At 41.4% G+C, this 12849-nt stretch overlaps 1 protein-coding gene and 1 long non-coding RNA gene across 2 annotated transcripts in view; both read left to right on the plus strand.

The window, feature by feature from the left end:
• fhit (fragile histidine triad diadenosine triphosphatase) overlaps positions 1-12849 on the plus strand; it is a 473490-nt gene that overhangs the window by 249480 nt on the left and 211161 nt on the right. The window lies entirely within an intron of this gene.
• Positions 1-12849, plus strand: part of LOC130107687 (uncharacterized) — a 108639-nt gene that overhangs the window by 92378 nt on the left and 3412 nt on the right. The window contains exon 2 of the long non-coding RNA XR_008809823.1: positions 1212-1311. This is a non-coding gene — a long non-coding RNA (uncharacterized LOC130107687). The remainder of the gene's footprint in view (positions 1-1211; positions 1312-12849) is intronic.

Here is a 12849-nt window from a genome sequence, read left to right on the forward strand (position 1 = left end):
GCCATTTTATAGAAGCCGAGAATTGGGGCAGTGGAATTGAAAGTAAAACAAGTAAAACTGTAGATAAAAGGAAAGGCATATAGACAGGTTTTGAAAAAGAGAGCGATGCAGGAGATTTAAAAAGAGAGAGAAAAGCCCAGAAATGATGGCATGATTAACAAAGGTAGTAGGGGGAAAGAGGGATGAGGAGAAACTTGGTGAGTTAGCGAAAAGCTTGTACTCCTCTCCCTCCTCTGTTCTTTTGCCTGAGTGTTTAACAGATGGAGGATGATAGAGGATGCTTAATGAGGTTTCAGGAACACAGGCGCTAACCTGTGCCGCCAGGAAAAGAAACACATCGGTAACTATTTCTCAACAGTAAAAGAGACCCCCCTACTGAGATACACACATTTGTCAATTACCATTCACCAGGCTGTGCTTTTTTTAATCTTCGTCCCAAGCGGCTGTTCACTAGAACATGAGCCATAGTATATCTGTGCTAATTCAGATTGCTAAAATCAATCCAAAATAAGTTTCAGATGTTGCTGTACTACCATAAAATCGCAATGTGAATAGCAGTACCTTCCTACACTGCAAAAACTAAGCTTATGATACAAATGTAGGGATAGAAAGATGATATGGCATTAGTTTGTGCACTTTGCCTTCTTGTTAATCAAAGAAGGCATGCATTCTATCAAATTTGCACTGATGATGTTCAGACAGACGGGCAAGGAGACAGAAGCCCAAGAGCATCTGGGTGTGAGGGTGATGGATTGTCTAGGTAGAAACCAACAGTTGTAGGATATCTCTTAACAAAACCTCTAAAGAGAGACAACTTCATTTTAGGCAGAATTAATTGTCTTCTCCAAATCCATTTCCTACAAATGGTGTTTGTTGACAAGCCAATCTGAAAAACTATGGATCATGGACCAACAATGCACCAGTTAAAGGTGTCCATTCAACTAATTGCATATATATTTAGGGTTATTCAGTTTGGGGAAATCTGGGTGGAGAATATTGAGTATTTATGCATATATCTTACATAGATCTTACGGTGGTGATATATGATAGTGGGAGCCTACTGTAGCATAGGTAATTGTGTCCACTAACACCTGGTAGGTGTTCTGGGAACTTAGGACCCTCTTGCCGTGAGGTGACAGTTCTTATTGCACTAAGCCCCTGTCCTGCCCAGCTTAGTATATATGAATGATATTTCTTTTCTTTTTTTTCAGTGTAATTACAGTGGATTTAGGAGAGAAAATAATATTCACTGGGAAGATTCATTATGCTGGGAGTCTACCTGTGCGAGTCACCAAGCAAGGACACTCACTGGTAATTCCCTTTTCTACTATGTTCTCTCTTTGCCTGCTTCACCCACCATGTGCTACAAAGACATCATTGTCATTCATGGTTATCGAAAAAAATCGCATCTGTCGCAGACAATGGAGCCCTGAGAACCTCTTTTCACTCAGGAAAGTCTCATCTACTCACTCCTCATTTACTTTTGCTTATGGAATTGCCACTTGGCTGTAAATAAAACAGAATTTAACTAAGCACTTGCTAATCTGTCAGAAATCCAGGTACTCGCCCCGACCGAAACCTGGATATGTCCAGAAAACACTAACACACTGGCCGCACTCTCTGTTGACTCTGCTTTCTCACCCCCCCCCCCGTTCTGTTGGGCATGGAGGCGGTACGGGTGTCCTCATTTCCAAAGACTCGAAATTCACTAAGGTGTCTCCGCTAAGCAACAACTCCCCTTTTGAATACCATGCAATCATGGTTACTGCTCCTATTAAGCTATTTGTGGTTGTCATATACCGCCCACCAGTGTGTCAACTGGGGAACTTTGTGATTTAACGAGACATGTTACTCTCAACCATTCCTGATGATGACACACCATGGAAAATCATGGAAGACATAAATATCTTACTGACAAAACCCAAGCGACTGACTTCCTGTCTCTTCTTTCCTCCTTTGACCGCAGACAGGTCCCCACCCCTCCCACACACAAAGCGGACAATACTCTTGATATGATTTTGACTCGGAACTGCTCCACAGCAAATCTGACTGTCCCCCCCACAGTTGTCAGACTACTTCTTTACTCAATTCACGGCTTCCTTACTGGAACATCCTCACATTCCTCCACAAATGATATCCTTCCACCAAAACTTCTGGTCCCTTACACTGACCCAGCTTTCCAATGAGGTCTTGGCTTCCATGCCACCTCATAATGAATTCTCTTCACTCCCTGTCAACGAGGCTACAGACACACTCTGTTCCTCACTAGCCTCCTCTCTTAACAATCTCTGCCCTCTAGCATCCAAACCTGCTCGTAATGCCCCCCCAGTACATGGCTCACTGAAGTCATCAGAGAGCAAATGGCAGGGTTCAGAGTGGCAGAGAGAAAATGGTATGAAACCAGTCCACTGACCTCAGTGACTATCAGTGTCTCCTAGCATCATTCTCCTCTAGCTTAAAAACAGCCAAGACCACTTACTATTAGAACAAGATCTGTGGCGCCACTGATGCTCAAAAAATGTTTTTTGCTTTTAACTCACTCCTCAATCCATCTCCTCCTCCTACCTTCACTCTGCTCACTCCTGACATGTTCGCCTTGTACTTTACTGTTAAGGTTTCTGCCATCAGTAACCAGTTCTCTGAGCCTGACCAGCTCTGTCTGCCGCTGCCAGCTAACAGAGCCTCACTCACCTCATTCTCTCCCCTGACCAAGGAGGAAGTCTCCAAGCTTCTGCTGTACTCTTGTCCCACTACCTGTCTGCTGGAACTGATACCATCCAACCTCCTACAGACCATTTCCCCTGCACTTAACCCTGCAGTCACACACATCATCAACTGCTTGCTTACAACGGTTGTGTTCCCCATTGCAATTAAGCAAGCTCAGTTTACCCACTGCTCAAAAAAAACTTACACTCAATCCAGCCCAGGTTGAAAACTAGAGACTACTTTCACTCCTACCCTTTCTATCAAAAATACTCGAGTGCTCAGTCTTTAACCAAGTCTCTGAATTCCTTTCTGAGAACAATATGTATGATCCAAATCAGTCTGACTTTAAGCGAGATCACTCTACTAAGGCTGCACTCCAGTTGGTAAAAGAATCACACCGTTTGGCTAGAGCTGCTGTTCAGCCCTCAGCTTTATTGCTGCTAGATCTGTCAGCTGCCTTTGACACAGTTAACCACCAAATATTCCTCTCCACACTCACTGAGCTTGGTATCTCAGGATCTGCCCTCCGCTGGTTCATGTTCTACCTCTCAGGGAGCTCTTTTAGAGTATCTTGGAGGGGAGACGTGTCCAAACCACACGACTTATCCACAGGGGTACCTCAAGGGTCAGTCCTTAGTCCCTTTCTCTTCTCAATATACACCACCTCACTTGGTGCAATCATCTGCTCCCATGGTTTCTCATAACTTTGCTATGCTGACGATACCCAGCTCTTCCTATTATTCCCACCAGATGACCTCACAGTCTCGGCATGGATATCGTCATGCCTTGCTGATATCTCTGCATGGATGAAAGAATGCCACCTTCAGCTTAACCTGTCTAAGACTGAGCTCCTTGTCATTCCAGTCAGTCCATCCTTCCAACAACAGATCAGTATCCAGTTCAGATCAACCCAACTCATGCCCACAAAGTCTGCCTGAAAACTGGGTGTCATGATTGATGACTAACTAACCTTTAAGGTTCACATGGCCTTGATTGCTCTGTCATGCCAATTTACCCTGTATAACATCATTAAAGTTAGACCCTACCTGTCTGAGCCTGCAGCACAACTCCTGATACAGGCTCTTGTAATATCATGCACTTACTACTGCAACTCCTTACGGGCAGGTCTTCTTGCATGCACTTTCAAACCTCTGCAAATGATCCAGAATGTGGTAGTGCATCTGGTCTTCAACCAACCCAAAACAGCACATGGCACTCCGTTGTTCATATCCCTCCACTGCTCCCAGTAGCTGCCTGCATCAAATTCAAAATCTTAATGCTCGCTTACAAAACAGCAACTAAAATGGCTCTCGCCTACCTGAACTTCCTCATTCAGGTCTACACTCAGTCCTGCTCACTATGCTGCCAGTGAAAGGCACCTGGCATTTCTGCCACAATGATGCCCTAAGTCACTAGCTAAACTCTTCTCTTCTGTAGTTCCCCGGTGGTGGAATGAGTTATCAAACTGCATTCGAGCCGCTGAGTCCCTCTCCATCTTTAAGAAGACGCTAAAGACCCAGCCCTTTCACGAACACCTCCACATCTGATGGCATTAATATATATATATATATATATATATATATAAGTTTCTGTGCACCCTATGCATTGTCTTTGTGCAGTGCCTGTTGACACCTATGTCCTATCAGACTTGAACCTATTTTTTTGGCACTTACTTGTGTTGTCGCCTCCTGACTAGATCCTTGCTTGTGTTGTGTTAACTCCCAGATCTACATCGCTTTGGATAAAAGTGTTCCTCTGTCCCTTATCCAAATTGCTTATCCTGCTGTCAAGGTCGCATGGATGCTGGAGCCTATCCCAGTAGTCACTGGGTGGCAGGCGGGGAGACACGTCTGCTAAAGGAAATTGTAACATTGTAAGATGGCTGACAAGTGGAATTTCTTGAAAAGAAAAGTTCGTCTATTATGCTAGGTGGAGAGACTGTGCTGTTTTTACTGACAAGAAATCCCTTGTTAAAGTGCCAAAAGGTGGACGAATCAAAGTGTAATCAAGCAATGAACACAGTTACTGGTTTTTAGTAAAAAAAATAAAATTAAAAAAAACCCTTTTGTAGTAATTAACTCTACACTGGAGTTCTGGATTCGATGCAAACTGTACGTAGTTGGCAACCAGTGAGGAGAGTGACATGAAAGCAGTAAAAATGAACAGCATAACTTGAAGGAAGGTGGTCACTTGATAACCTCCAATAAGTGAAACCAGTAGATTTGGCAGGAGCTACCTGGTGGACAAAATTCAAGTTCCTTCAAAATGCATTCTCGCATAGAAAGTCTCTACTGTGTGCACACTACTTGCACAGGGTAAAATAAACATTAAAGAAGAGTAAACAACCATACCTCACAGTGATAATATAATGGGTATGAAGTTAATAGTAACTGTCTCCATTCCAAAGAGTGGGAGCTTTGTAGGAGGATGTCTTGTTGCCAGCTGATCATTTTTGAATTTGAGAAACAGAGCGGATGTCATGTGATCTGAAGGGACAAGGTGATATTTATGATACTCTATAGCTGTGAGCCATGTAAAATTTTATGAATACACATTACTTTGAAATCAGATTTGGCATGAAATGTGGGTGATTGTAGGGACCTCATTGCTAGTCTAATGTGGTTTGTGGATTTGCCAAAGTGTTGTAGAAAATACTCAGAATGCTGCATGCTGCTCTGGCCAGGATGTAAGAAATGTAAGTATTTAAGTCATAGTTTTGCCCCCCCCCCCTAATTTTGGCCATGTTTTTTTGTGGAAAAAGGTTATTTATTTTTCATTTTGATATGTGAGTCAAATTAGAGATCCAGATTGAATGCACAAATCTATCTGCTAATTACTGACTCCAAGTGGCTTTTGATAAAAGTATCTGCCAAATGACTATTGTAAAATTTAAAAGTAAAACTGAGGAAGTAGAGACAGAGGTAGGCAATAGTTCACTGACCACCATGGTGAAGGCTGTGGGCATATATGTGTGTAAATATGTGTGTGCATTTCATAAGAAGCCTGCATTTTCATGGAAACATGAGTTTTATTGACACATCACATATGGCAAATAGTATTTGTTGGAAGAAAGACCACATACTGTTGGCTTATAGGCAGTGATTCCAACAGGTTATTTCTTTAGTTTCTTCTACAAGAGAGTTTATCAGCCAACTCTGTCTACTTCATAAAAGCAATGTCCAATACTTAAAGATGCTCTGCAATTAGGCATCTAACACCATTATGAGATTTTACCATCTGGTTATGCTGGTTTCCAGTGAAGGACTGGTCATGTGAGATCTGGTTCTTTAGTGTAGCACAGCATCAGCAGAAGTTGTCATGGTATAAGGAACTTCATGAGCCATTCCTTGCCCAAAAGGGAGTGGAGTGGGGGGCTGGGGAATGCCATTGGACCCTAAACATTTGCTCTGTCCTAAGTGCACCATGCACTAAATCTGTATCAAATAGTCAGCTATTTCAAACCATAGTTGTGAAATAGGGCACATATGCCATTTTGTTTCTTAATAGGCAAACACAAAACCTTTGTCCAAGTATTTGGGATGTGGATGATTTTCTGGTTATGCAGGTACATCCATCCATCCACTGTCCAGACCACAATTAGATTATTCAATGTCACTTTTTAAACAGAAACATTTTTTTTCACATGTAAAATTTATAAAAATCCTTTGATTTTTGGACGTCCAACTTTGATGTTTAGTGGGAGGAAATTTGAGATATCAAAATTAGTAGCCACAAAGCAGTCATGCAAAACAGCCAAATGTGTGAAATTATATCATTTCACTCAATGATACAACTGTGTGTCATCAGCATAACATGGAAATGAAATAATCGCATGGTGAATGATTGATCCAAGGAGATTATACAAAGCAAAAACAAAATAGGTCTAATGGACCCCTTTGGTATCCCATAAGTAAGCAAAAAAATTAAGATAAAATAATAACAATAATGGCAATAATAATAATGGTAATAATTATAATAATAATCATTACATTTATATAGCGCTTTTCTAGACACCCAAAGCACTTCACATTGAAAGAGGTAACTCACTTCAACCACCACCGTTGTGTAACACCCACCTGAGTGATGCATGGCAGCCATTTTGCACCAGAACGCTCACCACACATCAGCTTGAGGTGGAGAGGGAGGAATCATTTAGCCAGTTACATGGGGCGATGATTAGGTGGCCAGATGAGAGAGCCAGGTTGGGAATTTTGCCAGGACATCTGGGGAACCCCCTACTCTTTGCAATAAGTGTCATTGGATCTTTAATGACCACAGTGAGTCAGGACCTTGGTTTAACGTCACCAATGAACACTGCAAAATGTATTTGATAGATATGAGAATCAGAATGTAGCAGCCTGAATTTCTAAGCCTGTTTATCAAAATGTTGTGCTCAATAATTTCAAAATGCTGGTCTAAACCTCAGAACCAGTGTGATGAAGTATTAACCAGAGTAAGAATGAATTAAAATATTGTTTGTAACTGTCAGGAGAGCAATGCTGTGCCAAACTGCCAAATGGTAAAATCCAGGTACAAAGAAAAATTTCTCTGCAAGTTCTACAGGTTTCTCTCTCTCTCTCTCTCTCTCTCTCTCTCTCTCTCTCTCTCTCTGTGTGTATATATATATATATATATATATATATATATATATACAATGCATCCGGAAAGTACTCACACCCCTTCACTTTCCCCACATTTTGTTATGTTACAGCCTTATTCCAAAATGGATTAAATTCCTTTTTTTCTCATCAGTCTACATACAATACCCCATAATGACAAAGTGAAAAAGGTTTTGTAGAAATTTTTGCAAATTTATTAAAAATAAAAAAACGCAGTATTGCATGTACATAAGTATTCACACCCTTTACTCAGTACTTGGTTGAGGCACCCTTGGCAGCGATTACAGCCTCAAGTCTTCTTGGGTATGAAGCTACAAGCTTGGCACATCTATATTTGGGGTATTTCCCCCATTCTTCTCTGCAGATCCTCTCGATCTCTATAAGGTTAGATGGGGAGCGTCGCTGCACAGCTATTTTCAGGTCTTTCCAGAGATGTTCAATGGGGTTCAAGTCTGGGCTCTGGCTGGGCCACTCAAGGACATTCACAGACTTGTCCCGAAGCCACTCCTTCGTTGTCTTGGCTGTGTGCTTAGGGTCGTTGTCATGTTGAAAGGTAAACCTTTGCCCCAGTCTGAGGTCCTGAGCGTTCTGGAGCAGGTTTACATCAAGGATCTCTCTGTACTTTGCTCCATTCATCTTTCCCTTGATCCTGACTAGTCTCCCAGTTCCTGCCGCTGAAAAACATCCCCACAGCATGACGCTGCCACCACCATGCTTCACTGTAAGGATGGTATTAGCAAGGTGATGAGAGGTGCCTGGTTTCCTCCAGATGTGACGTTTGGCATTCAGGCCAAAGAGTTCAATGTTGGTTTCATCAGACCAGAGAATCTTGTTTCTCATGGTCTGAGAGTCCTTTAGGTACTTTCTGGCAAACTCCAAGTGGGCTGTCATGTGCCTTTTACTGAGCAGAGGCTTCCGTCTGGCCACTCTACCATAAAGGCCTGATTGGTGAAGTGCTGCAGAGATGGTTGTCCTTCTGGAAGGTTCTCCTATCTCCACAGAGGAACGCTGGAGCTCTGTCAGAGTGACCATCGGGTTCTTGGTCACCTCCCTGACCAAGGCCCTTCTCCCCCGATTGCTCAGTTTGGCTGGGCGGCCAGCTCTAGGAAGAGTCCTGGTGGATCCAAACTTCTTGCATTTACGAATGATTGAGACCACTGTGCTCTTCAGGACCTTCAAAGCTGTAGAATTTTTTTTGTACCCTTCCCCAGATCTGTGCCTCAATACAATCCTGTCTCCGAGGTCCACAGACAATTCCTTTGACCTCATGGCTTGGCTTCTGCTCTGACATACACTGTCAACAGTGGGACCTTATATAGACAGGTGTGTGCCTTTCCAAATCATGTCCGATCAATTGAATTTACTACAGGTGGACTCCAATCAAGATGTAGAAACATCTCAAGGATGATCAGTGGAAACAGGATGAACCTGAGCTCAATTTTGAGTGTCATAGCAAAGGGTGTGAATACTTATGTACATGCAATATTTCAGTTTTTTATTTTTAATAAATTTGCAAATATTTCTACAAAACCTTTTTCACTTTGTCATTATGGGGTATTGTGTGTAGATTGATGAGGAAAAAAATGAATTTAATCCATTTTGGAATAAGGCCTCAACATAACAAAATGTGGGGAGGGTGAAGGGGTGTGAATACTTTCCGGATGCACTGTGTGTGTGTGTGTGTGTGTGTATATATATATATATATATATATATATATATATATATATATATAAACACTGTGCTGTGTGCCTCCTTTCCCATACAAAATTGAATATCACTCTATGGTAGGAAAAAAGAAAACTTATGTATTTAGTAAAAAAAAATTATATCCCTGCACTACAGTATTTCGGCAGTAATATGAAAGGAAGACTTTAAGAGTGTTGTCAACACTAAGAAATACCATAGTATTTATATAGTAATATGAAAAAAAACCCACAGGAAATACCATAGTAATTTGTTTAGTACTGGCTATAGTTTTTGTATAGTAATGTGAAAAATAAACGACAGGAATACTATAGTATTTATTTTATTTTTTTATGATTTTACTTTACTATGAGTTTATAGTCTAGCTGACAAATTTATCATAATTTACTATATTTTCTACGGACCAGTTCTGTAGATCAATCGATGGTCAAGGCTGCTGAGTGATTTATAATACTCAACTTCCTACCTCTAATCACTAGAACCAACTAACTGTTGTGAATAGTAAACCCTATTCTTCTCTTAATCCTAACCCTTACGCCAATGCAAAGGTCGGATGTTAGATACAGTTAACCTACAGCAGGATTCAATTATGATCCTTATTGAATGATGGACATTGAATTAAATGTTAAAAAGGAGAGCAGGGTTGAACCTTATAGCTTTAATAAAGATACGTACGGTCTTTAAAAAAACATATTAAAGCAATACCCAGAGAAGTAATAGCTATGTCAGATTGAAGATTTCCTTGCTTGTTTTGTCTTTTGCTGATCTTTAGTCCACTGAAATAAGTGCTGGGCCTTAGATTAAGGTTAAAAATGAGTGTGTCAATGAAGATGACAGTATAATTATATTTCAGTCAAGAGATAGAGGAACACACACTAAACCTATCCCCCACACAAAAGTTATGACGATCAGCAGCATTGCCACCACACAAAGGCTTTGAAGGGAAGAGCGCATTTTCTGACAAAACTGAGCATATACAAGCAAAGATTTGCACATGGGTGAGCAAATTCACATGTGATGAGAGCAAAATCATTAATGAGGTAATGGTTTTATGTGTTCTAAAAAGAAAAGTTCAGCAGGTTGGTCTCCATTCATTTTAAAGGTAGCTTGTTCAGGTTTGGATGGCTGTACTGTAGATTCGAAGTCCTTGAAATGTGGCTTTGCGATCTCCTCTGCCCGCATCGCTTCAGACAGCTGATGGTGGCCAGAACACTCAACCCTTTTATGACACTCTAACTTTCCCTGTTTCTTCATCTGCCGTGTTATTCTGTAAATGCTGCATGCAGGGCTAGCTATTTATTAATAATTTTGACTGTGCTTCGCTGCAGAGATGAAGAGGATCAGAGAGAGAGTTTCTAACTTATCGATCAACTCTGATATTGATTTTCTCAGTCACTACTGCCCAAGTTGATGTTTCCTATCTTTTCTATAAATTCTTCCTCTATATCTAATTTCTCTTCTTTCCCTGATGATGTTTCCTCTCTTGCTGACTGTCTTTCTTCTCCTCGTATCGTTCATTCTCCTTCCTTTACTTGTTTAAAGTCTCTAACGTTGACCTTTCTCTCTGGGGGCAGAGTACTCTTCCTCACGTTTTTCTCAGGGGTCCTGGAGAGCCACTGATGACTTTTAAGTGCAATTTTAGAATTAAAAGGCACTTGTGAGATGGTTCTGTAGTTATTAGGAAGACAAGAACTAAGACTGGGATTCTTTGAATTCAGGGAAATAACCAGAAATAAGGAAATCATTTATAATAGTCAGCAGACTGTGACCAATAGTATACACAAACTCTCTTAAGAAATTTACTGGGAATGGCATCCAGAGGACTGGAAAAGAATTGTAAATGTAACGCTGAATAAATTAGATTATGGAGAAGAATTGGTGTAAATCGAGTCAGCAAGTAAGCACTAATGTGAGCAAGCGATATGTCTATATGACTGAGGGGAGGCATGGTCTTAGCCTAAATATTGTAGAATTTAATCAAAGAAAGATTTACACGTTTTTACAGTCTTTGCCAGTAAGAGGAGGACTGACAGAAGCAGTCAAGTTGAGCAGATGGTATATTGCAGTGAACAGGAATCTGAGATAGTGCTCATTGGCAGGAATTGGCTCAGCAAAGTAAGCAGCTCACATATCCTCACGTTGTTGCATTGATAAGTCTTTATACTGCATTCCCTTTACAAACAGTAAATATCATCATTCATTCCAAGAGATGAATATACAGCACGAATTGACCTGGCTCTAAAAGGTGAAGTGCAGAGGTCATTGATGCAATTACTGAATCTTCAATGTGAGAGAAACGAGTGATGGCTTACTCAAACTTGTGAATACGGCAGCAAATTTAACAGTGGATTAAGCATTGAAAATGGGAATGCAAATAGTTTACTTAAGGTTGAGGTTAAGGTTTACTTATGATTAAGGAAAACACTTTTGAGGTCAGTGTCAAACAAACTACATCCTGGTCTGGAATATGAGCAAGCCTCGAAGCAAAGAGCATTTAGGTTAAGACTATTGTCAAAAAAATTCAGCACATGGCTACAGTTGTGTATTGGGTCTGAAAAATGTTGTAATTAATCTGAAGCCTCTGTAATGTTTAAAAATGGAGGAAACATTTAAAGAATCATCCAAATTGATATCAATATCCCCTACCATTAGTCTTCACGTATTACACAATATAAAATGTCAAAAAATGTTGACGGAACAGCTGTTGGGTGTTACAGGGCAGTAAGGAGGAATGCATTACAGCTGCCTGGCAAAAGCAACTTGGACCATTTGTGTTGCAGATCCAGGTGGCATGGCGGTTTATTCTGCTGCCTACCAACACGGGGATCACTGGTTCGAATCCCCATGTTATCTCCAACTTGGTCGGGTGTCCCTACAGACATAATTGGCCGTGTCTGTGGGTGGAAAGCCGCATGTGGGTATGTGTCCTGGTCACTGCACTAGCGCCTGCTCTGGTCGGTTGGGGCGCCTGTTCAGGGGGGAGGGGGAACTGGGGAGAAATAGCGTGATCCTCCCATGTGCTACGTCCCCCTAGCGAAACTCCTCACTGTCAGGTGAAAAGAAGCGGCTGGTGACTCGGAGGAGGTATGTGGTAGTCTGCAGCCCTACCCGCATCAGCAGAGGGGGTGGAGCAGCAACCGGGATGGCTTGTAAGAGTTGGGTAATTGGCCGGATACAGTTGGAGAGAAAAGGGGGGGGGGTGACATATCTGTTCCCTCCAGGAACTGCCCCTACACCATGTGACACAACTGCCCAGGTAGGCCAATGAGATGCGCCTGAGTAGAAATTCAGGACCGACCAGTCGGAAGTCTCTAAAACCACATCTAAAACCACAAAAAGGATACCTCCCCTTTTTACAATGCTTTCGTCTCCAGCATCCTCTTGGGGGAACAGAGATGATGAAATCAGACAAAGATGGCCATGGTCTATTGGCTCTTCCCATTGCCTGCACTGTTAAAGAGTCAACTTTCAGCCGCCTACACTTCCGCCTGTGATAACTTACTTTATCTCTCAACATAGCATTAAACACAATGTAGGCTTTATCTTTGACATGTCTTTGTTTCTGTTGCCAGACTACTGCACCACTCTAAAAGAGTAATTTTTTTCAGGAGTTACAAAATGCTAACAGCTCTTAAATTACTATTTGTCTTGGTTAGCCAGTAAGCATCTTATGATTCCCTCCCCCGGTCAAATCATTTTTTATAGTCATGCAGTTTTTTGATAACAGACACATAGAGATATGTCAGCGATAACGTGTATTGTGTTATTCGCTATGTTGAAACAGAATAATTGATCACAGATGGAATCAAATGTTACAGA

Source organism: Lampris incognitus, chromosome 2, assembly GCF_029633865.1.
Source record: "Lampris incognitus isolate fLamInc1 chromosome 2, fLamInc1.hap2, whole genome shotgun sequence".
Classification (NCBI taxonomy): domain Eukaryota; kingdom Metazoa; phylum Chordata; class Actinopteri; order Lampriformes; family Lampridae; genus Lampris; species Lampris incognitus.